Here is a 25,237-nt window from a genome sequence, read left to right as displayed (position 1 = left end):
AAGTGTGCTTAATAAAAGTAAACTAAATCTTAATTGAATTATGTGGGCATACTATAATGTAAATGCACAAATGTACGTTTTGCTTGGAACTTCACTAAAATTTTCTCTTTTAATCAAATATTAAAAGGATTTATTGCTCATATATTTCTATCTAAAGGTAAAATTAAAATGATGTTTTAATTGATAACCATTTAAACATACAAATTAAAAGTAATACATTTAAACAGCATTTCTGGGTTCATTTGTCAGACATGAAATATAAGACAGAATGCTGATATATGATACTGTTCTTGTTTTATGAAAAATCTGATTGGCTTTCACTTAGGTTAATGGAATTAAAAAGAAGGCAAAAATCACTTAAATATTTGCCCATTGAATTTTTCTGGTTAGATGGCATATATCCATTATATATGTGAAGTCTCCATTTAAGCTTTTTGTTGAAAAACATTTTAGATAAGGACTTGGCTTCCTTTTAACACTCCCATATACTTTGTAAACATTGTAATTACTAAGGCATTTTAAACACAGGGCTGAGGTCAGTAGATGCAAGAACATCAAAGCAATCCACAATATGTCTGATCTTTAAAACCTTCAAATGCTATAAAGCAACGACATGCGACTAAAAGATAACACTCTCAGCACTTCACTGATTTCAGCCTAAATTGAGAACTTCCCTGTCATTGCAAGTCTTTTTTTTTTGTACCAAAAATGTTTTCAGCTTTCCTCACATTCATACCTCTCGCCCTATGACACTCCTCTGCTGCAAAAGAGGGATAGCGCATTACACAAAAACATGCTCCTCCTTCTCCCCCTGAACACGCATCTGTCAGCTATTAGTTAATCAAAGCTAATCCCTAGAGCTAGTAACAGGCACAGCAAGGAAGTTCAGAGATCAGCTTCTTCTTTAGAAGGATCTGACCACCTCTATAGTGTGTTAAAGACATTTCAGCTCACATCATGCAAGGTAAGTCTGCATTGCTTTTTTAATAATGGACAAGAAAACAAAACTGAATCTACAGAAATAGTAACATATATTTTTCAGTATTTTCTGGTTTCTGTTAATATACAGGTCCTACATATATGCATGCAGTGTGAGTTATTACATTAAGTTTAATTTGTTTAGTGCTTCTTTTAGAATTAATTGATCAGTGCATTAAAGTCATTCAGATATACAGACTATAAAATAACATATTGAATATATATATATATATATATAAAATAAATTAGCTGCTATTGAAACATAAAGATAAGAACAATAGGTTGCAAACATTCTAAAGGACCACAAATGAGGAAAAAGACAAACAAATTAATATTAAATGCTGATATAAAATCTTAAGTTTTTTCATTTGTAGTTTATACATTTTATACACACACACCACACACACATGTCATTTTACAACTGATTCAGAAGTTATAATTTGCAAAGTGCGTGCATAATCTGAAAATAAACAGTGTTTTAAATATAATGCAGTCATATTTAACCATTTTGAATTGTTTATTTCTTACACTAAATTACAGTGTAGCCTAAGGTTGTCACATACTCTGACATAAATCAAGTTTATATGTATGTATGTATGTATGTATGTATGTATGTATGTATGTATGTATGAATATATCTTTAATCCAGTTCAGGGCTGCAGTCCAAGTAGAACAGGGTGCAAATCAGAAACACCCTAGACAGTGCACCAGTCCATCACAAGGCATAAACATATACAGCTCCACAATAATGACAGTTTCTGAAGGCACTAATTTACCTTTCACTTACACCTTTGGGGATGTTGGAGGGAAACCCAAAAACAAAGTGTTGGGTTTTCAAACAACACATGAACAACAACTGGTGCCAAATCAAACCTAGAATGGAGGATCCATATGGTAATAGTAGTAATGACCACGCTACCTGTGTAATATTCTTTCATTTCTTTGACCTTCTTCATTCAGTATAAGCTTGTGTAGGCCTGAAGAGAAGCCAGGATAAAAAAACTAATCCAGAATAGAGCACATCCACACACACATACTGGTGATCGCTCCTATAGGGCCAATTTAGAGTCCCCAATAGACTTAACACAAACACCTTTTTATATAGTAGGGAAACCAGATTACCTAAAGAAAAACTAAACATAGAGAATGAGAGGAAATATAAACTTCACTCGAATCAGGGGCAGGACAGGATTCATACCAAATATCTTAGATTTATGTGGCAGGAACACCATAGTGAATATTAAGTGAATACAGTATAAAAATATTTCATTTTTACCCTGATACATGCAAATTGTTCATAATTTAGTACATAAGCATTTGTCTATTGTCATCTTTTTAAAATGTTTATGGAATATATTGCTAGCTTCTGAAATCAAAAAAAAAAAAATAATTATTGTGGCATTTTTGATGTACACTACTAAGAAAACTGTTTGAAAAAGTCCCCGGTAATATAGTAATGTCTTAAACTTGATTTTAATAGGAATTTTCCGATACTGTGGTTAGTACTGCTATTATTACTATCAGTACTATCAGGCATCCTGGGTTGGAGTCCTGTGCTAATTATTCGTGTGGGGTTTGCATGTCCTCTTTCTGCCTGAATGGGTTTTTGTCTGGATAATCAAGTTTTGTCCCACATTCCAAAGATGTTAATTGTTGATGGGTATGAATGTCTGGACATGATTGGATTCTGCGATAGATGGGTGACCATGTCCTGGATAGTTTACTTATTTCTGTGATGTCACATTTTTGCCTAGTTAAGTAAAAGAAACAGAGAGGGAGAGAAAGAGAGAGAAAGCCACAGCATTACCTTATTTTCTGTCTGTCACTCAGGCAATGAGCTGTGTTACTGAAACAAAAACCATATCTCATTCACTCCAGATGCATATTTGTTTTTGACCTCTTTAACTTCCTTCAGTCAGAAAAACACACCACACCACACTTGTTTTTTTAACTCTTCAACAACTCTTTGTAGTTCAGTAGAATTCATTCAATTTGACTGGCAACCTATTATAAAACAGTCGGCTGTTCCAGCTTTTCACTTTGCCTTTTCAACTTGTTTTGTCACCAGTACCACAAAAACTGCATTAGTCTCTTTAACACTCCTTGAAGGGCTGTAAGTGTCTCAAAAACTGTTCAGTGGTTTGAAAGTCATCATTCTTTTTAATTGTATTTCCTCTCACTCTGATACTGATAATGTTTAATTTTCATCCAAAGCAAACTAAGGAAGGCATCTACACGCCTCAACTACAGTTGCCCTGTGCCTCAACACTGTCCTCAGATCACAACCTAACATCACTTTGGAGATACTCAGTAAGTGTTTGTCTGATTGTGGTTGAACTTGCACACTTGATTAGTAGTATCATCTGTTCACCATTTTTATTTTTTGAAGACGTTAGTGAAAGAGCAGAGATATTGTTCCTCACTGTTTCATACAGATATATCTTTCCAATAGAGGGAGCTGAATATTTATGGAGCTTTATTACTAACATATATTGATAATGTATATTTGCATGTGCAGCAAAAAGTACTTTTGGCAAACAAAATAAAGTGCATGGCAAGATGAGATGGCGGGGGAGTAACAAAAAACAAACATTAAGGGCAAATTCCTCTTAACAGAGCCCTCCCAAGTTGTTGAAACAATTAATTCCACATGACTGGATAGGTTAAATCTTGTATGGATGAAAATGTTCATCTGGAAATAATATGCTATACTCTATAAGATAAATCTGTAAAGTTGGACAATTATTTATATGAACATTAGAATCTAAAAACCTTAATAATGCCATTTTAGCTACAGTTCATTGAATGATGATGCTAAACATTATAAATCCAACAAAGAAAACTGAAAAAGGGAGATAAAATAAATTGGAATTAGTATACCATCTGATTCATTTAAGCTGTTTGGGAAAAAAAAAAACAAGCAAAGAGGAAAATATAGAAGAAGGCTTTACTGCTTGACCAAATGAGACATAAAAATTTTAATTATTGAAAAAAATATACATTAATATGTTTGAAAAAGAAGGAAGTGTCTGTAATTTTACAAAACTGTAACAAATATTCCTTAAAAACAAAATAGACTGAAATGCAATGACGGAAAGCAAATGGAGTTTTTATATTTAAAACATGACCTAATAAATAATAAAAAAAATGCTTTTCTTCTTCAGCCAAAACTTTACTTCTTAATTTATAAAATTCTTGATAGGTGATCCCATGCCGTTACATCTATGAATGTTTATCTTCAAAATCTTAATTGTTAAATATACTGTATCTAACTAGAACTTTTTAATAATGTATACTGTAAATACTTTGTAAAAGTATGCTTTTTATCAGCATGTTTTTCTTCTTTTCCATTTAGACCTCTATTTATCACTAGCTACAATACCTGTCAAAGACAGGTAATAAAATAATTTAAAAATAATTGCTATCTCTTGCCCTATGTGTACTTTCATTGCTTTCCTCTGTATTTTTGCAGTTTTTAATGCCTCTTCACCAGTGCTCCCTCCTTTGAGTGCATTCCCGTAAAGCCTGCTTCTCAGACTCTTGTTGAGGTGCCATGCTTGCCACCTGTCTGGTTTTACACTTTCTGTCTTTGAAGACGACTCTCTCAGTATGCACCTTTACTCCTCTTTGTGCATGTAAAATTCACACTTCCTCTTTTGTTGCAACACCAAAGCTAAACTGGCCAATCAGATTGCTCTGAGGGATTGGACACAAAGACCTGTTTCTTTATACAGTGGATAGATAGATATAAACCATTTTCTATCTATCAGAAAGTCTGTCTATAAGTTGTATTTCTGTCCTGCATTATGGAAATACACAGTATAGTCACATGGTGGGGTTGTTCTGATGACATCTTATCATATACTAGCAAAATACCCGTGCTTCACAGCGGAGAAGTATTGTGTTAAAGAAGTTATGAAAAAGAAAAGAAAACATTTTAAAAATATGATGTCAATGTAATTGTGTTGTCACTATTATGAGTGTTGATTTCATCAAGGATTTGATTATCATTATTTCTTTCAATCAGGTTCGTATTTGGAGAATGTGTTGTGTTCAAGTTATATTCCGTGTTTATCAACCGTTGTAAAGATAACAGGTTTCATTCATCAAAGTGTTCACTACCCAAATCGGTACTCGTGAATCTAAGATGTTTAACGGGTATTCCCGGTATTAAGTTGTGAATTTTCCTGCGAATATTTAGCGTCAGCGTGTCTATGAACTTAATTTAAACTTTAGCTTTACACCTTGCTTTCCTATTGATATGTCTACAAAGGCTTGTTTAGCTTCAGAGGGTTGTTCCTTTCTTACTGCATCAATAAACAGCTTGTCTTCCTCTTTATCTAAAACATCACACACTGCATGCACGGGTTTACCTCTCCCAGTCCTGTAAAGTCAGTTCATGTGAGCCACTCGGAGTACATGCATCAAAGGTTCTCAGCTTTGCTTGTGCTATTTCGTGCAATGTTGCGATGTCCACGGCTTTATTTAATGTTAGCTCAGACCCAGCACTTAAAAGTTTCCCTCGCACTTTTGCTGAGTTTGTGCCAAACACTATTCTATCCCTGACCATCTCATCTTCGTTTGCATAAGCACAGTCCTTCATCAGCAATTTTAACTCCGTTACAGCAATTTTAACTTTGTTACAAAGTGATCAAAAGTCTCGTTTATACCCTGCGTATTCTCATTAAACTTGTATCTCGCGAATATCGTATTCGTCGAATGCAAGACAAACGCCAGCGGCAGCCTGTCTATGAACTTAATTTAAACTTAAGGTTTACACCGTGCTTTGTTTCCGCAGTAGCTGCACTTATGAATATGCTTGTATGCGTCACTCGCTTCATATTCTTTTGCTGCCTTCTCAATTATGTAATGCGTTTTTTGTTCAGCGCTACACAGTCAGTTCAAGTGAGCCGCTCGGAGTACATGCATCTAAGGTTCTCAGCTGTGCTTGTGCTATCTCGTGTGATCTTGTGATGTCCACGGCTTTATTTAATGTTAGATAAGACCCGGCACTTAAAAGTTTCTCTCGCTATTGTGTAGTTATTCGAGACTTACTTTACTGTTCAGGTACCCATTTCCTTTATTTAATACGCGGCTTGTACGTTATTTTTTGTTCGTTTATTACGATTATAGCTATTTATTGATTCCTTTCTTTAGCTGACTGCCTACTCATATAAGACGCTCCGCTGTTTTATAAACGAACGACATATAAAGCCATCACCTTGTCAATTGTGTAATGCGTTTTTTGAACGGGTTTGATGTATGGAAGTGATCACTCGTACTGCGTTCAGTCAGTTCACGTGAGCTGCTCTCTTGTGTGATGTTGCGATGTCCACGGCTTTATTTAATGTTAGCTAAGACCCGGCACTTAAAAGTTTCTCGCTACAGCAATTTTAACTCCGTTACAAAGTGATCCAAAGTCTTGTTTATACCTCGTGTCTTCTCATTAAACTTGTATCTCGCGAATAAAGTATTCGGCGTTTTTCTTCAGCACTCTTTGGGAGCTCTTCCTTCTTTTCTATGTACTGTGGTCAGTCAGTTCACGTGATTACGTGGGAGGCGTAATGATGTCACACGCAGCTCCGCCCCCCACAGCCGTCGAGCTAACGTCCATTACAGTATATGGAGAAAAATAGGTTCCAGTTATGACCATTACGCGTAGAATTTCGAAATGAAACCTGTCCAACTTTTTTAAGTAAGCTGTAAGGAATGAGCCTGCCAAATTTCAGCCTTCTACCTACATGGGAAGTTGGAGAATTAGTGATGAGTGAGTGAGTGAGTCAGTAAGGGCTTTGCCTTTTATTAGTATAGACTAGCAAAATACCCGCGCTTCGCAGCGGAGAAGTAGTGTGTTAAAGAAGTTATGAAAATGAAAAGCAAACATTTTAAAAATAACGTAAGATGATTGTTAATGTAATTGTTTTGTCATTGATATTGAGTGTTGTTGTCATATCTATCTATTTATATATATATAAATATATATATATATATATATTATATATATATATATTTATATATATCTGTATATATATATATATCTGTATATATATATATATCTGTATATATATATATATCTGTATATATATATATATATATATATATATATATATATATATATATATATATTGTGAGCTGGAGGGCTGATCGCACCCCAAATAGAGACAGACGCCCTGGGAAAACCACAAACCCTGAAACACTGACTACACATTGCTCCTTATCCTTGCACTATAACGCGTAATACAAGCCTCGCGGTACTCCGACTTATAAGCCTTGCAGCGCCTGTCAGTTTGGGAATTGATTGTTTGCTTTTATCTCTCTCTGCTCCTAGCGGAACTGTTATATCTGACTTGTCATGGAGCACGTTTAAGCTCATGTGTTTGCGGTGTCTGAATAAAAATCCTTCTTTTTCTACGACCTTCTGTGTCTCTGTGCAAATCTGTGACCCAAGCGTGACAAGTGGTACCAGAGTGGTTGCACAGATGGATGCCCAAGACTTATTTCAGAAGTCTAAAACATTTGCACTTAAAGACTGGAAACTAAACATGGATGACCCAATCCGTGCAAATTCAAGATTTGATACATAAAGTGCACTGTTGGTTTGAAGGAGACGTAATGGAAACAGTTGTCGTGAATATATTACTGGCGGCATACCTGAAGTTCTTCGAGATGAATTTCTACGCCATGATATTAAATCATTAACGATTATGTCCAGACGATTAGAGGGTTCACAGTCCACTTGGAGAAAGAGCGGTGGATTTCGTGCTGCCGCAACCTGTGAACGAACGTCCAGGACATTCTCGCGCCGATCGACAAGCTGCAGGACCTGAAAATCTAATGGGGTCAGGTAGGACCCGGAAATCCAGTCGTAGATGGGACGCCTGTTTCTGGGGAGACAGCGGCAACAGCGGTCGACAAGACCGTGGAGGCTACAGAGCACGCCGACGTGGGCGTCGCAGAGGATATTTCGAAACGGAGCCGACCGTAGATGTTTCCGATGTGATCAGCTCGGCCATTTGGCAAGAGATTGTCGCTTGTCTCCAGCTCATTCAATGGGATTGGACTGGCGAGATTTGTTGCTCAACTATTACATATCCGGATGGAAAAGATGGCTTGTTGATCCCGGTGAAATTGGGACACAGAAATCTCAGCATTGTTAGATTCGGAAGTGACCTTTGTATTGTGAGACGAGACTGTCTTAATGAACAATGCCTTAGAGACTGTGAGACTGTAAAAATACGCTGTGTACATGGTGATGTTAAAGATTATCAGACTTTACTTCTTCCTTTAACTTATAGGGGCCACTTTAAGGTTTGGTCTGCCGTTTCGACTCGTGCCCTTGGCCATTACTCATAGGACGGAGAAATGCCCTTTTTCGAAACTGATTAATAAATGTAAGGGACCAGTAGTCCAGTCCACTAATGAACTTGGTGGGGGGGGAGAAGAAGAAGAAATCCAAGACGAAGAACTGGTAGCGGCGGGGAAAATCTAGAGCCCAACTTAGATATTGAACCCGATCTCTCCAGCGAGACGGAGGAGGTCACCCCGACAATCTTCCAGAATGGGCTGCTCCTTCTACATCTTCCCAGATTGCAAACGCCTCGAACACAAACCGAGTGTTAACGAACAATCAGATTTTGTGCGTTTGCAGCATACTGATAGCTCATTAGAATATGCATTTAAACAGGCTCGCCCTGCTAATGACTCTTATTACCAAGAGCGTAATTCGGGGTGTGAAAACCCCACACTTTATAGAAAAGGACGGTTGCCTTTTCAGAGTGATCTCAGATCATTTGGAGGGAATTTATTGAACAACTGGTGGTACCTGAAGCACATAGGGAAACTGTTTTGCATCTGGCACATTCACACATCTTGGGGGCACCTCGTGCCGACAAAACTAGAGACCGGTTATCAAAACGATTTTATTGGCTTAATATGGGAAAAGATGTTGAACGATTTTGTACTTCATGTCCAGACTGCCAGATCGTCTCTGCTTATAAGCCTCCTCGGGCTCCCCTTTGTCCTATGCCCATATTGGAAGTTCCCTTTCAGCGTGTGGGATTAGATATTGTGGGACCATTACCTAAGACTAAGGATGGGTACCAATATTTGCTGGTGTTGGTTGATTATGCGACACGATATCCAGAAATGATCGCTGAAAAGGCCAACTCTTCGGCTGTAGCCAAAGCACTATGTGAAACTTTTACTCGTATTGGTATCCCTAGAGAAATCTTAACTGATCAGGGCACACCTTTCACTTCTCAAGTGATGAAACAATTGTGTGACAGCTTTGCTATTAAGAAATTGAGTACTACTGTTTACCATCCTCAAACGAATGGTTTAACCGGCGATTTAACAAAACATTGAAACAGATGATCAGGCGAGTTGCTCATAATGATCCCACAACATGGAACACTGTCCTACCGTTTGTTTTGTATGCGCGCGAGAATCACCACAGGCGTCCACTGGCTTGAGTCCCTTCGAGTTGTTATTCGGCAGGCGCGAGGCATCCTGGATGTGGTATGCGTGAGGAATGGATAGGAAACGAGAGAGCAGCTAAGGGTCCAAGCTTTGCAGATCGACTAATTTCGTTGCAAGACAGAATTTCTATGCTTTCCTCTATTGCTGTGGAACACCAACAACGAGAACAGGAAACTCAGAAGCGTCTTTACGATAGGCAGCAAGCTCCGTGAGTTCAAACCTGGCGATCGTGTTTTGGTACTGGTTCCCTCGGATCCACACAAATTCTTAGCTAAATGGCAGGGCCCGCCATTATTGAGGAGCGTATGAGTCCAGTAAATTACAAGGTTAGAATACCCGGCCGGCGCAAACCATTCCAGATTTTACACATTAACCTCTTGAAGGAATGGCACGACCGACAAGAGGTTAACACTTCCTTGGCTGCTGTTTCTCAGTCCGATGTTACCATTGGTAACGATCTTACTGACACGCAAAAGACAGAACTGTTATCTTTGATAGAACGGAACACTGATGTCTTTTCAGATTTACCAGGCAAGACTAACATTACAAAACATAAAATTACCACTGCACCTGATGTTCGCGTACAGATGCGGCCGTTCCGGATACCGGAAGCGCGAAATATTGTCTTGAAGAGGTAAAAAGATGCTGACACTGGGTGTAATTCGTGAAAGTAAAGTGACTGGTGCAGCCCAGTCGTATTAGTCCCAAAGCAAGACGGTTCGGTTCGGTTCTGTATCGATTTCAGACGCTTGAATAAGGTCTCTAAATTGATGCTTATCCCATGCCCCGTGTCGATGAACTGTTGGAAAAACTGGGTCAGGCGAGCTATATCTCCACGCTAGATCTCACGAAAGGCTATTGGCAGGTGCCTTTAGAGGCTAGCAGTTGTGAGAAAACGGCATTTGCGACTCCTGACGGACTCTATGAATTTACAAGACTCCGTTTGGTCTTCACGGGCACCTCTAACTTTTCAGCGTATGATGGATCAGATCCTACGTCCTCACTCTGAATATGCTGGGGCATACCTTGACGATGTCGTGATTTTTAGCAATGATTGGAAAACACACTTAGAGCGGCTTCAAGCCGTTCTTGAAAGCTTGAGACAGGCTGGCCTTACTGCTAACCCTAAGAAATGTAAACTAGGCATGTCCGAGACTCATTACTTAGGCTATTCTATGGGCAAGGGTTTACTTAGGCCACAATTAAGGAAAATAGAAGAAATGCTTGTTTACCCGAGACCTGAGACACAGAAACAAGTACGCGCTTTCTGGGACTCGCTGGTTACTACAGAAAATTCATTCCAAATTTTGCACATAGAGCTGCTCCTCTTACAGAACTTACTAGAGGCAGAAAAACCGACCTGTCCTGTGGACAGAAAATTGCTAACGTTCTTTCAACGATTTAAAAAAAGCATTGTCTTCTTACCCGGTTCTAAGGAACCCGGATTTCACAAAAGATTTTATCTTGCAAACAGACGCAAGTGCATTTGGTGTGGGCAGTCCTGTCACAAATTTTTGATGGAGAAGAACATCCAATCACATATTTGAGTAGGAAATTACTTCCTAGGGAACGCAATTATTCTACAATTGAGAAAGAATGCTTGGCAATTAAGTGGGCTGTGGAAGCGCTTCGCTATTACTTGTGGGGACGAAACTTCACTTTGGTAACTGATCATGCTCCACTCCAGTGGTTGTACCGACAGAAAGATACAAACTCTCGTCTAATGAGATGGTTTCTGGGTTTACAACCTTACAGTTTCACAGTAAAGCACCGACCAGGTTCTGAACACGTCAACGCAGATGTATTATCACGACTAAATGAACCTAGTACAGAGAGTCGCTTGATTCACAGGAATGTGAATAAAGCTGAGGGGGAGGGTGTGAGCTGGAGGGCTGATCGCACCCCAAATAGAGACAGACGCCCTGGGAAAACCACAAACCCTGAAACACTGACTACACATTGCTCCTTATCCTTGCACTATAACGCGTAATACAAGCCTCGCGGTACTCCGCCGACTTATAAGCCTTGCAGCGCCTGTCAGTTTGGGAATTGATTGTTTGCTTTTATCTCTCTCTGCTCCTAGCGGAACTGTTATATCTGACTTGTCATGGAGCACGTTTAAGCTCATGTGTTTGCGGTGTCTGAATAAAAATCCTTCTTTTTTTTCTACGACCTTCTGTGTCTCTGTGCAAATCTGTGACCCAAGCGTGACAATATATATATATAGCAAAATACCTGATTGGCAGCGGAGAAGTAAAAAGAAAAGGAAACATTTTAATAATAACGTAACATGATTGACAATGTAATTGTTTTGTCATTGTCATGAGTGTTGCTGGCATATATATATAATATATATATATATATATATATATACATCTATACACATATATATACACAGTTATATATATATACATATACACACATACATATATATACATACTGTATATATACATACTGTATATACACATATACATATCTACATATATACTGTATATACACATTTATATATACAAATCTACATATATATCCACATATATATATATATTAGGGTTGGACTCGATTAAAAAATTAATCCAATTAATTAGAGGCTGTGTAAGAATTAATCTTGATTAATCGTATGTAATCGCTGCGTAAATTTGCCCCAAATGCAAATGGTTTTTTTAATTTAAAAGTGTTTTAGTGGGCTTACAGAATCAAATAATAGACATGTACATGAATATTGTAAACTGAAGCTGTTTTAATTTCTGAAAAAAAGCCTTTAAACTGCATTTGAATTCAAAACAGAAACAAAAATATCATCCCTGGTTAAAATTGGGCAGACTTAAAAATAAAGTGGTAGTTTAAGTACTTTAAGTAGATTTTCAGAATAGTATTGTCTTTAAATAATAATAACCAAAATTTCAACATAAAGTGCAGTTTTCTTCTGAAAAAAATAAGTCAGAAACATAAAAGGTAATTTGACCAACTTAATCTTTAAACTCTGAGTAACATTAGCCAAAATTATTTTGTACATTAGGCTAAAACAGTGTGATCATTGAACATTTTGTAATTAGATGTAATTAGAATTACTAACGGTCACGGAAGTCCAATGATCCCCAGTAAGAGCCACAAAGTCCGCTTTCTGTAATGCATCTAATTTTGCTTGCTTTTCAGTGTGCACAAAACCATGCTTTTATCAAGGCTTCGAGAAGTCGAAATGATCAGTCGTAGGAACGCGCTTTATTCCGACTCTAACATTTTTGTAGCTGTGATGTGTGCATCAGTGTAATGGATGTACCAGGAAATGATGCATTGACAAAAGTTCCCGTTTGCTTGGAATTGAAAGTGTGATTAAATGCGTTATTTTTTTTAACGCGTTATGGAGTACATGCATCGAAGCTTCTCAGCTGTGCTTGTGCTAATAAAGGGAAACATTTTAAAAATAACGTAACATGATTCTGCGTTAACTGAATATTTTTTCATACGTCCCAAACCAAGGAGATCGAAAGTAAAATGAATCAGTAGCGTACATACTCAGTGCATCCCTCTCGGGAATCGAACCTCGAATGTCGGCATTAGAGGCGAAGACTCTACAATTGAGCCACAGCATGTGGCTTGGCTATGCGTATGTACTGTAGATAGGGCTATAGATATACATTTAAATATATACCTGCGTATCGCAGTGGAGAAGTAGAAGTTATGAAAAAGAAAAGGGAACATTTTAAAAATAACGTAACATGATTGTCAATATACAGTAATTGTTTTGTGAGTGTTATTGAATGTTGCTGTCATCAAGGATTTGATTATCATTATTTCTTTCAATCAGGGTCGTATTTATGATGTGTTGTGTTCAAGTTACATTCCGTGATTGTCAATCGTTGTAAAGATGACAGGTTTCATTCATCGATTCGTTTCTTACTGCATCAATAAACAGCTCGTCTTCTTCTTTATCTGAGACCTGACACACTGCATGCACGGGTTTTTTACACTGTCTTCCTTTAGCGGGACATTGACTTTTTCCACCGTGTGCTTTGTTTCCACAGTAGCTGCATTTATGAATATGCTTATCAGACGCTTCATATTTTTTGCTGCCTTTTCAACTGTGTAATTCGGTTTTGTTCAGCTCTTTGGAACTGTTGCTTTTATCTGTGCACTGCGCCAGTTCACGTGAGCCACTCGGTGTACTTGCATCGAAGGTTCCCAGCTGTGCTGGTGCCATCTCGTGCTATGTCCATAGCTTTATTTAATGTTACCTTAGTCCTGGCACTTAAAACTTTCTCTCGCAGTTTCGCTGAGTTTGTGTCAAACACCACCCTGACCATCTCATCTTCCTCTCCATAAGCACAGTCCTTCACCCGTGAATATTTACCCGTGGCAGTTTGCTATTGGATTGCCGCTGACGGACGGCCTTATATGGGCAGGCACTAAATTACAAACGCCAGCGGCAGCCTGTCTATGAACTTAATTTAAAGTGTAGGTTTACATCGTGCTTTGTTTCTGAAGTAGCAGAACTCGCTTCTTATTGTTTCGCTGCCTTCTCAATTATATAATGCATGTTTTCTTGAGCGCATTTTTGAGGTCTTCCTGGTTTTCTATGTACTGCGTGATTACGTGGGAGGCGTGATGATGTCACACGAAACTCCGCCCCCACGGCGTTGAAGCTCATCTCCATTACAGTAAATGGAGAAAAACTGCTTCCAGTTATGACCATTACGCGTAGAATTTCGATATAAAACCTGCCCAACTTTTGTAAGGAAGCTGTAAGGAATCAACCTGCCAAATTTCAGCCTTCCACCCACACGGGAAGTTGGAGAATTAGTGATGAGTCAGTGAGTGAGTGAGTGAGTGAGTGAGTGAGTGAGTCAGTGAGTGAGTGAGTGAGTGAGTGAGTGAGGGCTTTGCCTTTTATTAGTATAGATTACAGTATCAGTCACAACAGACAATAACAAATCAAATACTGCACAGAGTAGCTGTACTGTTGAATGACTTAAAGGTTAAAAAGAAATCACTCTTTGTTATTAAATGTCAATCCTTTATGTGTATCCCTGTTTTTTGACATTTCCCCTTATTTCTTAGTTACTTTTTGCATTAATTTCTAGTAAGTCTCCATAACATCTAGTTTTCCATTCAGAGAATCTGAATCATTGTTACATCTTGACATAGTCACATGGCCTCCACTTGGTGAAGCTTTTATAAAGTGACTGAGCACTGGCATGACAATTAACAATTTTCCAAACTCCTAATGGCAGGAGGCAGTCTACAATTAAAAAGCTTGTTCATGTTTGAGAACGTTTCATTTAAGTTCATGAAGGCTTTTTCCAAAAGTGACTTATCTAGAAATATTTTAGTAAAATACATGTGTTTGTGGTGTTGTGAGCATAAAACTCAATGACTTCATACGTAGATTATGTGACACAAGAAATGTGAGATTTTTTTCTTGGACTTTTTGATATTGTTTGTTGTTGTCCAGCATTGGTCACCATATACATATGTGGTATCAGAAACATTTTTACCTCAGTTCTGCATGAAAATATGAGACAATTTTTTTTCTGACCCATCAACACAAACGACACAGGTTAAGTAAAATAAAAAATATAATTTTTGGATGTTTATTCCTTGTAGATTTTATGTAAGTCTAAAAAATCAGATAGGCACTTCCGCATGCATTAGGTGATTACAAGTAAATTATGAATTCTGATTCCCTTCTTGAAAAATATCTTGTTCAACACAATTATCATGTACACTTTTATTCAGATAATAACATAATTAATTTCAACCTTGATTAGTATTTTTAATATATGTTTTGAGGGATATTGTAAATGTGACATTTTCATAGCCACTTCAACCCTGCATTCAATGGGTTTAGTGAATACGCCTTTCTGCTACATACTGTTACAAAAGTTTCCTCCATTCAGTACAAAGTGGCGCATCTTTTGTAAAGTATGATTTGCCACAATCTTAATTAAATTCTTAATTATTCTAAATGGTGATGAGTTGGAAAATTAAGATAAACACAAATGCCAGTAACCATCCCTAGACATACAGCAGTCCATTGTAGTAACCACTAATACACACCTTCAAACTAACAATTCACTTAACATGTTCATCTCTTGGGGTGTACAGATATATTGTGATTGCTTTTAAAAGCAGTGGTTGGAAATTAAAGTTTCACCCTTTGACTCTTAATAAACATTTAAATTTTAGTAAAGAAAATGTAATCATATTCAAGACCTGAATGTTTATCAATGTTGAATAGCAAACACTTAACCGACAGTGAAGCTTAAAATAACTTTTTGTGTGACTGCCACTATCTGCAAATGCTGATATCTTAATATGGTAAGGAATGTGTCTTTGATATCCTAAAGCACACTTTAAGATATCTTAAAATGAGCATAAAGCTATTTTGAGATACCTTGAAATAAAACATGTAAGTCTTAAAGAACATTAAAGCATCTTGAATGCATTAATATCATTACATTTTAATCCTAATTTTAAAATATATATGTTAATTGCATTCAAGAAAACATTTCTTGAAATAACACCCTGACCATCTTGCCTGCATTCCAAATTACTCCTTCATTCCTAGTGATCTCGAATGAGTTCACAGTTTGCAGTGTGTCATAATGATTCAACACTCAGGGAGGGAAGAAATAACAAAATGTGTTTAATTGAATGATTGGACACAGGGTTTTGTACAGAAGACTGTGACCATGAAGGGGACACAAGGGTTAAATCTATGAAGGTAAACATGAGCCAAATCAAACCAAAACCAGAGACATTAAACAGAAGACATAGTCTAAGAAGTCAAAGAAAAAGGTACTAACACTAAATATTCTCTTAAGCTGTTTTTAGCATTCATTACAACTAAAGGAAAAAAAAGGTTGAGAGATTTTAGAAGAGATCCAATGCACAGATACCAGATTCTGCATACCACCATCTTAAACATGATGGGCATGACACAAAATGTTACATAACCTCAGTGTCATTTGACTCGTAATGGGAATGGTGACTATAAAAATATGGCCATAGTCACAAAATAATACAATATAATAATTTAAAAACTAATTACATGATTGCAAACAATACATAAGTAAGTACTAGAGGTTTCTACAAACTGTAATTACAACACCTCAGTTGAATTTTCTTCAACTTTATAAATTTCCAGTAAAATCACAGTGCTTAGACATTTGATTCCTACTGCTGTACAATTTCTTTGCAGCTTGCATGTTCTCACTGTACTTAGGTGGAACGTGGTTGGTGAGTCTTGATTCTCCTGTGTGAGGGACTCTATCTTTGTGTACTATGAAATAGGTTCAATGATAAACTGATATTAAAAACGAAAAGGTCCTCCTTAGAATCTTTTGCTGTTGGCATTGACCATTTTCACTTACACTATTTAGGCATAAATAATGGATGGGTGGTTGAATAAATATTCTTTAGATTCATTATAGATTAGTAACACCTTAAATGTTTCAATTTTATGCCTGATGACAAAAACAAGGAGCTTAAGCTTCAAATCTTGTCAAATATGTGATTATTTACCAACTTGAAAATAAAATGCAATTTCACAGTCTCTTAAACCTATAATTAAACTTTACTATACAAATACAACTTTTTTACTTCATGATTGCTGCACATAAACATTTTGAATGATATGAATATCAACTCTCTTAATGGACAAATGCTCTGATATTTTGGACAGAAGAGGAAGACTACCAAGTACCAATAAAGAATGAAAATATCAGTTATATATTAAATTGTAGTTACTGTAATTTTCAGAATAGATTTTTTCACAAGCAGACAGATGGTGAGCTGTGATAATTTTAGACTGAATTTGTGACATAATTTTGCAGGAAACACTGTGCAAATATATTAAGTAAAATCAATTTTACTCTGCCATTATATATATGACAAATACAACTGTGCCTCATTAGTATAAGTTTAATCAATCAGAAGTATGGATGTACAGTAATTCAAGTAATGTAAACCTAATAACCCATTTTTCTAGTTTTTGTTTTATGTAAGCTTATAATATGCTACAAATTTTTAAGCAGATAGCAGGCAGTGTCTGAGAGACTGTATAAGAATAGCATCAGTAGTAATCAGCCTGCAATGGAGAATGAGTCTATAACTTGACAGGCTCATGATCTCGGCTTCTGTTCATCCCATAATGTCATGTTTGACTGTGTATGTAGAGAGTTACCTGATAAACAGTAAATATTATTATATGATATAAGCATGGAAATAATCCTGTGGGTTCCTGCCTTGCATCCACTATTGGTGGGATATACTCCAAGAATAACTGACACCTATCACATATCTGTTTTCAACAAGTGCACTTGACATAAAATTAATTTATCTATTTTCATAACTCCCTTTCACTGATGTATCTAGAAGTGAGAGTTAAAAGCCCTGTAGCTATCAGGCAGCATTGTAAGACACTGCAACAACATATGATATTAAATTAGCCATCCACCCAACTATCCTGTCTTTCCATCTTATACAATTAAAAGTTATGGAAAACCACTGTCTATCTTGGTGACGCTGGCCACAAGATAGGAACCAACTTAGAATAGACATTAGTTCACTACAAGGCAAATTCACATTCATACACACCCATACTCATTTCAACCTTCCTAATTTTCATACATACAGATGGAACATAAAGTAGTATGTGAATCAGGATTCAGACTTAGCCTTTTGAATCTGTGAAACAGCAGTGCTAACTTCTGCACCAGGGCTTCTCATTTACAGTCCTGGAGGTCCACAAAGGCTGCAGGTTTCTATTCCAACCAGTTTTGTAATTAGAAGTTAGGTCTAACAGATAATGAAACTTGGTATTTTAATTATATGGGTTGTTACTGCTTTCATTCTTCCAAAACAAAAACTCTCTATTTTTTTTCTGAGAAATTTATCCATATGTTTTATGGTCCTTCCCTTCTCTCTCATTTATTTCAAAACATTTTATTAACACAGATACTGTACTTCATGATGCATATACATAGGCTTAAATAAAAGCATGTTAACTGGAGAGCTAGTGTTTCTTTTGTCATTTGCACCTCATTCTTTACTGGTGGCTGGTTATAAAACATGCAATAAAATAAAATTTAAATGCAGCAGTTTAAAACTAAAATAGGCAATTAAAGTTTCAGAACTGTAACAAACAGATTAATTAAAACTAAACCCCCAAAACAGTATTGTATTATTAGTGAATAAATGGGTTCTAATTAAGAAACTGGTTAAAGTGAAAATCTGTAGCCAGTGTGTTCCTCAGAAAGAGTAACAGTTTTAGGACATTTAGCAGATCTATTTGTGAATTAAGAAGTTATTTTGACTGTGGAACGTTAAAACACTATTTATTTTTAAAGAATAAGGAAAACATGAAATTTACCAGGAACCTTGAGACTGTATGGTGCAAATCATTATGTAGTACAATAAATGAAGACATATTTTTATGCTTATAGGTGCTTTACATACTTAAAATTTTAGACACTGCTACTTTGAAACTACCTCACCAGTTTGGTAGAAGACACTATTCCTAGAAAAACAAGGCGAGGTAAGTAATGCTGGTGGTAAGTAGAAAAAACATCTTTTATGTAGCTGAGTGATGGACTCAAAATGTATTATATTTGTTCCACTCACAAACAAACACACACATATATACTGTATTATATATATTCTCCAGTTGATATATTAAATCCCTCTATTCCATTTATTATCAAACTCGCTTATTTCAATGGGACAAAAGGCAGGAACAAACCCTGAATAGGATGGCAATCAGTCACAGGGTACACTTAAACAAGCAAACACACTGTAACTCACTCAGTCAATAGATTACTATTGAAAGTCAAAACTAAATATATTTGACTGACATTACTGCCTTATCATGGTCAATAATTTGCAGTAACAATGCTGATGCAATTTATTACAATTCTTAAAAAATACTACTCTCTTTTACCCCAGTAAGAGAAATATGAGCCCACATTTACAGAAGACAGCCTGAATTTCTTTGTTAATGATGTAACGATTAATGAGGTACACATAACGTGATCATGTAGGGTAGCTGGTTGATTAAAAATATCCAAGTATTTAAAAAAAAAAATCTAAATATATTAATACCAGTAACGGCACATTATTGTGCAGTGATTACACTTGACTTGAGCACTCATAGTTTTCATACTCTTTCTCTGTACGTTTAGCATTCATTTGCTCAGAGGTTGATGTGCTTGCTGCTTCCTGAGCAGCTCTTCTTTTCTCCACCCTAGTGGCCTGCTTCTTCTCTTCTTTCGTCTGCATCTTTTCACGTTAAAACTGATTATGTCAGTGTTTGTGTTGCGATTACTAAGTATGTTTTCTTTCATTTTTCACTTAAGCTGGGACTTAAGTCTTCAATCTGCCTCAAAAAAGATCTGAGATATGGAGAGGTAGGGGAAGTGACGGCGAAGGTGGTAGGGAATGAGAACGGCGCGCATATGCATGCACTGCACAGCCGCCCTGCTGACCACTGCCGAGAGTTGATTCTACAATAAAATTAAAATAAAAAGAGGAATAACCTTGGAGGTCAATCATTACCCCAAAAGCAGATAGTAGATGTCCTGTATTATATGTGTACCAAATTTCAGGTCAATCGATCAAACGGTTTGTGAGCTACAGGTGATTTAAAATCCTGGACAGACAAACAAACAGCCACAGTAGCATATTATATAACAAGATGAGCAATACAAAAATTCAACTTACTGTATCTTTAACAGCTTATAAAGGTGTGCATAAGTTAAAATATTCTGTTGAGAGGCAGCAACATATGACCTGATTCCTCATTTTTAAAATTTAAAAAATAAACAAGAGACTTAAAATAATCCTATGCTATTCAGACTGGAAAAATAAGAAGGCAAGTCTATGTCATGTTATATATATTAAGTGAGTTTAATTGGTACCAGAAGTATAATTGTCCCAAAAGATTATCTGATTTCATTCTCACCATTTTCAGTATTAGCTTAAGTGAAAGCTGACATGGAAATGGTTGGGCCCCAGATGTGATGCAGATGGACATGGAAATAACATGGAATTGTTACATTAATAAAATGCGGCACAAATTTCAAATCTCATGTATATTATAGTTTCATACACTTCACAAAGGCTTAAATTAAAAACAGACTCTTTTACATCCTTATTTTCTCACTGCAACTTGGAGTGGCTGTTAAAAAACCAATGCTGCAGGACATGAGCATCAGAAAGAAGTTGCAGAACAAATAGCAGTACCCCATACGAACACAAATTTAACTGCACTATGCATAAATGATAATATTGCTACTACTACTACATGTCCAGAATTTGCAGACTACACATTAACAATGACTGCACTTCTCTGTTATTAAACTAGTTACTTACATTATTAAATTAATGAGAGCTCAATAAAACTTAAATTAAAATCAAAATATTGTGTTATTGTGCTTTATTTGTCAAGAGTAATACAATTATTTAATTTTCATATTAAACAAATAAATTCCATTTTTCATATTAGCTAATTTATTTTATACTTCTACATATAAGTGTTTCTTCTATCTATTCGACTTTTATCTGACAAGGTGAAAGCCCATCCATGCACTGTCTGTACCCACAGTGTAAATTAAGCATCTATAGGCTCTACAGGATCCAAAAGCTTTCCTGGAAATACCAGGTGCAGAGATGTGACACCAATCCAACATAACAATCAAATCGAACCAACATACATTTGCCAGTTATCCAAAGAAAAACCCACACAAATATATTTGGCATAATTAAATATACACAAGTGAAAAAAGTTTGTAAATTTTTCTTAGCAATTGTTTAAGAGTTATATTATACTCAAATAAACACAATGTAAATATAACTATTTCTTTCCGATTTGCAATTTACGATGACTGGAGCCAAACATTTTTTTTGCAAGTATTATATCAGACTGCCTAGCAAAAAATTTTGTATAGAGATTAAATTCCACATTTCAGGCTAAACAATTGTACTGTTTATAGCAGTGATACAACACAGAGTATGATACACATTCTAAAACAGTTTGATAACTGCATTTTCCCATGTGAGCAAAGACATCTTTAGTTAAAAAAACTTTTCAAAGATAGAAAACTGAAGGCAATATTTCAGATTGTTTTTACTGCTCCTAAATCTTAGTGTTGTATTCTTTATGAGCTATTTTTCATTTGTATCACAGATTATAGGTTGATATAAAGGTAAGTATGCTGTATTATTGGAAAAATATAGCAAAGTGAAATCTGTAAACTGAAATGAAGCAATCCATTTCTAATGGTGCAAAAACAATCCACTCATATCTATGTCACAGCATGCTCATCCTGACAGAACTGATCTTCTATTTGGAGAAGATGAAGATAGTTAACTCCTCACTGTACAGTACGTGACTTGTAATGGACTATTAGGACTCCAATTCAAGTCAGCTATGCACTAAACACATACTAGTCAGAGTACAAAACACTGAATCTGTTGTATAGTTTTTTATTTCTGGAATGTATTGAATCAAATCAATGCTGATTTATTATTATGCTTGAGGTTTTTGGCATTAATATTTATTGTTCAATGTAAATAGTAAAACACATTAGTTAAAACACATAGTTTAATCTAACACTGCACTGCTAATTGTTGTTATATTTATACATTGACCTTCTGTAAAAGTTAAACTTCCTCATGAAACAAAGTACTATCTATCTATCTATCTATCTATCTATCCTTTATAATAAGGAATGCATTCTGACTTTCATTTCCATTATTTGTTGAGTATCTGCCCTGATATCATATTTCACTAGAGTATCTTCACAACCTATACTTCTATTAATTCCACAAAGCTGTTTTATACTGGCAAGATGCATTCTCATCTGAACGGGATTGTCTGTTTGGTACATGCAAAACTTACATCCAACTTTATTTGGATGTCAGATGTGTGCAAAAGCTAACAAGTAAGTAAACCACTGACTTATGTGTTATAGTAGACAAATTAATTATAATTTACAAGATTACATGAAAATGAGAAGATGTGGCAAAGAAAATTAAGCTCTTGACATTTTATTAATTATATGATGTGCATCTGTACAGTTAAAAGTTATAACTACCACAAAAATCTTGAAACAAGTTACTTTCATCAGCAATATGCCAAAACTTGATTTAATTTGAATTTAGTATCTGCATTTCAAAGTATTCTTTGTTAAAAATGTGGCAGTTTGTGAAGATGAAGGCATGACACAATACTTTAAATTGCAGTTCAGATAACTTGAAATGAAATTAACAAAATTGATTTTGAAATGCTTTACAATTACTTACTATTTCAAGATAATTCAGGCCTAATATGAGAAATTATTGATAATGAAAAATATCAACTTCCTTTTATACATACTGTAAAACATAATTTAGCATGTATAGAAATCAAAAAGAATAGTTATGTTATATATCAAAAAGCCAAAGCATAAAATATTTAAATAAAATAGTCTGAGTTTATATTTGTATTGACAAAAAACATCTCTACTGTGTTAAAAACATTAGCTTCTGTATAAAAACAAAAACACTGTTGTGTGTTTACCGGCTGTTAGAAGCAAACACTGGCCTGTTAAAAAACTGTATGAGTTGAAGATGAAGTTATTTCTTCACAACAATGGTAAATATTAATTTGCCACTTGGAATTATGTTAAAAAGTGAAGCTATTTTTATAAATTTTAAAAACACCTATGACCTAAGTTGCGTACACCCATTTCGATGCTCACATCGCGATGTATAAAAACTAAACTTGGCATAAAGCCATGCACATTCTCACACCAGCTCTCTGTCTTACGCATGCACAATTTCTGTGCAGTTTTATAAACTGGCGGCACCCATCGTCAAAGCAGTGCTATTATTCCTGTTGGTTTCCCTTTCTTTTTTAGATTCACATCTCTTATGCAGCTTTATCAAATACACTGAAATTAATCGCATATTGTTTATAAATTTAAGGCATCTGATTGTAAACAACCTGTAACAATATAATGGTCCACGGAATGGCCGAACTATTCCAAATACCATCGCTGCTTTAGAGCTATTCCTCTCAACGCACCAGAGTATTTAAACCCATTGCATCAGAGTGTGGAATCATGGGTGCGGGTTGTGAGAGGATTATCAGGATACAGCTTCTACCCTGGAGAACATTTATAATACATGCTGCCATAGACCATGCACACAGTCTATTTGAACGTCTCCCATTTGGCAAATGCTTCAGAGCGTTTTATTGCACGAACCTTGAGGTTCAGAAACAGCTTCATCCCAGGAGCTATAAAGCACTGAATCAGTCCTTCAAGTGCTCCTGGTAGAACTGTTTGTACATGTAAGTACAATTACCTCACTGTAAACTTGCACTACAGTTGAAATATTGCACAAACAGAGTCACTCCATGAACCATTTGCACTATCTTGCACTATATGTACTGTACATTGTACTTATGCTTTCATATTGTATATTTTTCATTGTTTTTATTGTATTATTATTATTATTGTTATTTTATTATTTTATAGGAAAATACCTTTATGGAGGATTTGCATATTGAATCTCATTGTAGCATGCAATAACAATAAAGGAATTCAATTTAATTCAATTCAGTAGAAGAGAGCGCATATTTACAGATGATGATGACTGGCTTTTAAGTCGAATTAGATTTCTAAGAGATATCTTCTTGGAGCTCCTGATATCATTTTTAAGATGAAATGCATTAAAGCATGCATATTACATTATACAGATAAATGTTTAATCACCAACACGAACTGAGACAAAATCATCGACCACAGAAATAAAATGCACACATTTAGAGACTACTATAAATCCTTATATTCTACTGAGTTTAAAGAAGACAACACACAATCTAATGCATTTCTGGATACATTACAAATACCACAAATAGATACTTTTAGTGCGGAGGAACTCTATAAACCTCTGGCGTTATCAGAATTACTAGATGCTATAAAGTCACTTCAAGGCGGGAAAGCAGCAGGCCCTGATGGCTACCCTGCAGAATTTTATAAGAAAGTCTCCGCTCAGCTAGCTCCCCTCCTACTTGCAACAGAAGCCAGAGACAATCAAACTCTTCCTCAAACTTTTCGTCGAGCATTAATCACAGTTTTTCCTAAACAAAATAAGCACTTGTTACAATGTGCATCATACAGACCAATTTCACTTTTGAATAATGATGTTAAAATACTCTCAAACATCATAGCTAGAAGGATGGAGAAAGTGCTCCCTTCGGTAATATCACAAGATCAAACTGGATTTATCAAGGGTCGACACTTATCTTTAAATGTTCTATGCCTATTTAATGTAATATACTCACAAACTAAGTCAAACACACCAGAAATATTATTATCATTGGATGCAGAAAAAGCATTTGACATAATTGAATGGAAATACCGTTTTACTACATTAGAGAAATTTGGGTTTGGCCCGAACATTTGATCAAACTACTGTATAACAATCCAGAAGCTTCAGTTTGTATCAATAACATTTGTTCATACTACTTTAAACTAGAATGTGGTACCAGACAAAGATGCCCCTTGTCACCGCTGCTGTTTGCAATTGCCATTGAACCACTGGCAATACATTTTCGAAATGCTGATCAGATAAAGGGGATTATCAGAGAAGGACTGGAACAAAAAATTTCTCTCTGTGCAGATGATATGATGTATACATCAGACCCACAAAATTCTGTGCCTTCAGTCTTAATAGCACTTACAGAATTTCAAAAGATCTCTGGTCTCAGAATTAATCTGAATAAAAGTGTACTCTTTCC

The 25,237-nt window shown here is 35.9% G+C and overlaps 1 protein-coding gene and 1 long non-coding RNA gene across 4 annotated transcripts in view; one reads left to right on the top strand and one right to left on the bottom strand.

Moving 5' to 3' along the window:
* Window positions 1-25,237, bottom strand: part of LOC120533851 (A disintegrin and metalloproteinase with thrombospondin motifs 20-like) — a 423,413-nt gene that overhangs the window by 54,434 nt on the left and 343,742 nt on the right. The gene's annotated exons all lie outside the window — the stretch shown is intronic.
* The window catches only part of LOC120533852, a 29,194-nt gene continuing 4,832 nt past the window's right edge, over window positions 876-25,237 (top strand). Inside the window, exons 1-3 of one of the 2 annotated variants that reach the window (XR_005634635.1) lie at window positions 876-964; window positions 3,193-3,288; window positions 18,925-18,991. This is a non-coding gene — a long non-coding RNA (uncharacterized LOC120533852). Of the gene's footprint in view, window positions 965-3,192; window positions 3,289-18,899; window positions 18,992-25,237 lie in introns of both variants that reach the window. The other variant, XR_005634634.1, reaches the window with a different exon arrangement.

This window comes from Polypterus senegalus, chromosome 8 (assembly GCF_016835505.1).
Source record: "Polypterus senegalus isolate Bchr_013 chromosome 8, ASM1683550v1, whole genome shotgun sequence".
NCBI classification, from domain to species: Eukaryota; Metazoa; Chordata; class Cladistia; order Polypteriformes; family Polypteridae; genus Polypterus; species Polypterus senegalus.
This window is presented reverse-complemented; position numbering and strand designations above follow the sequence as displayed.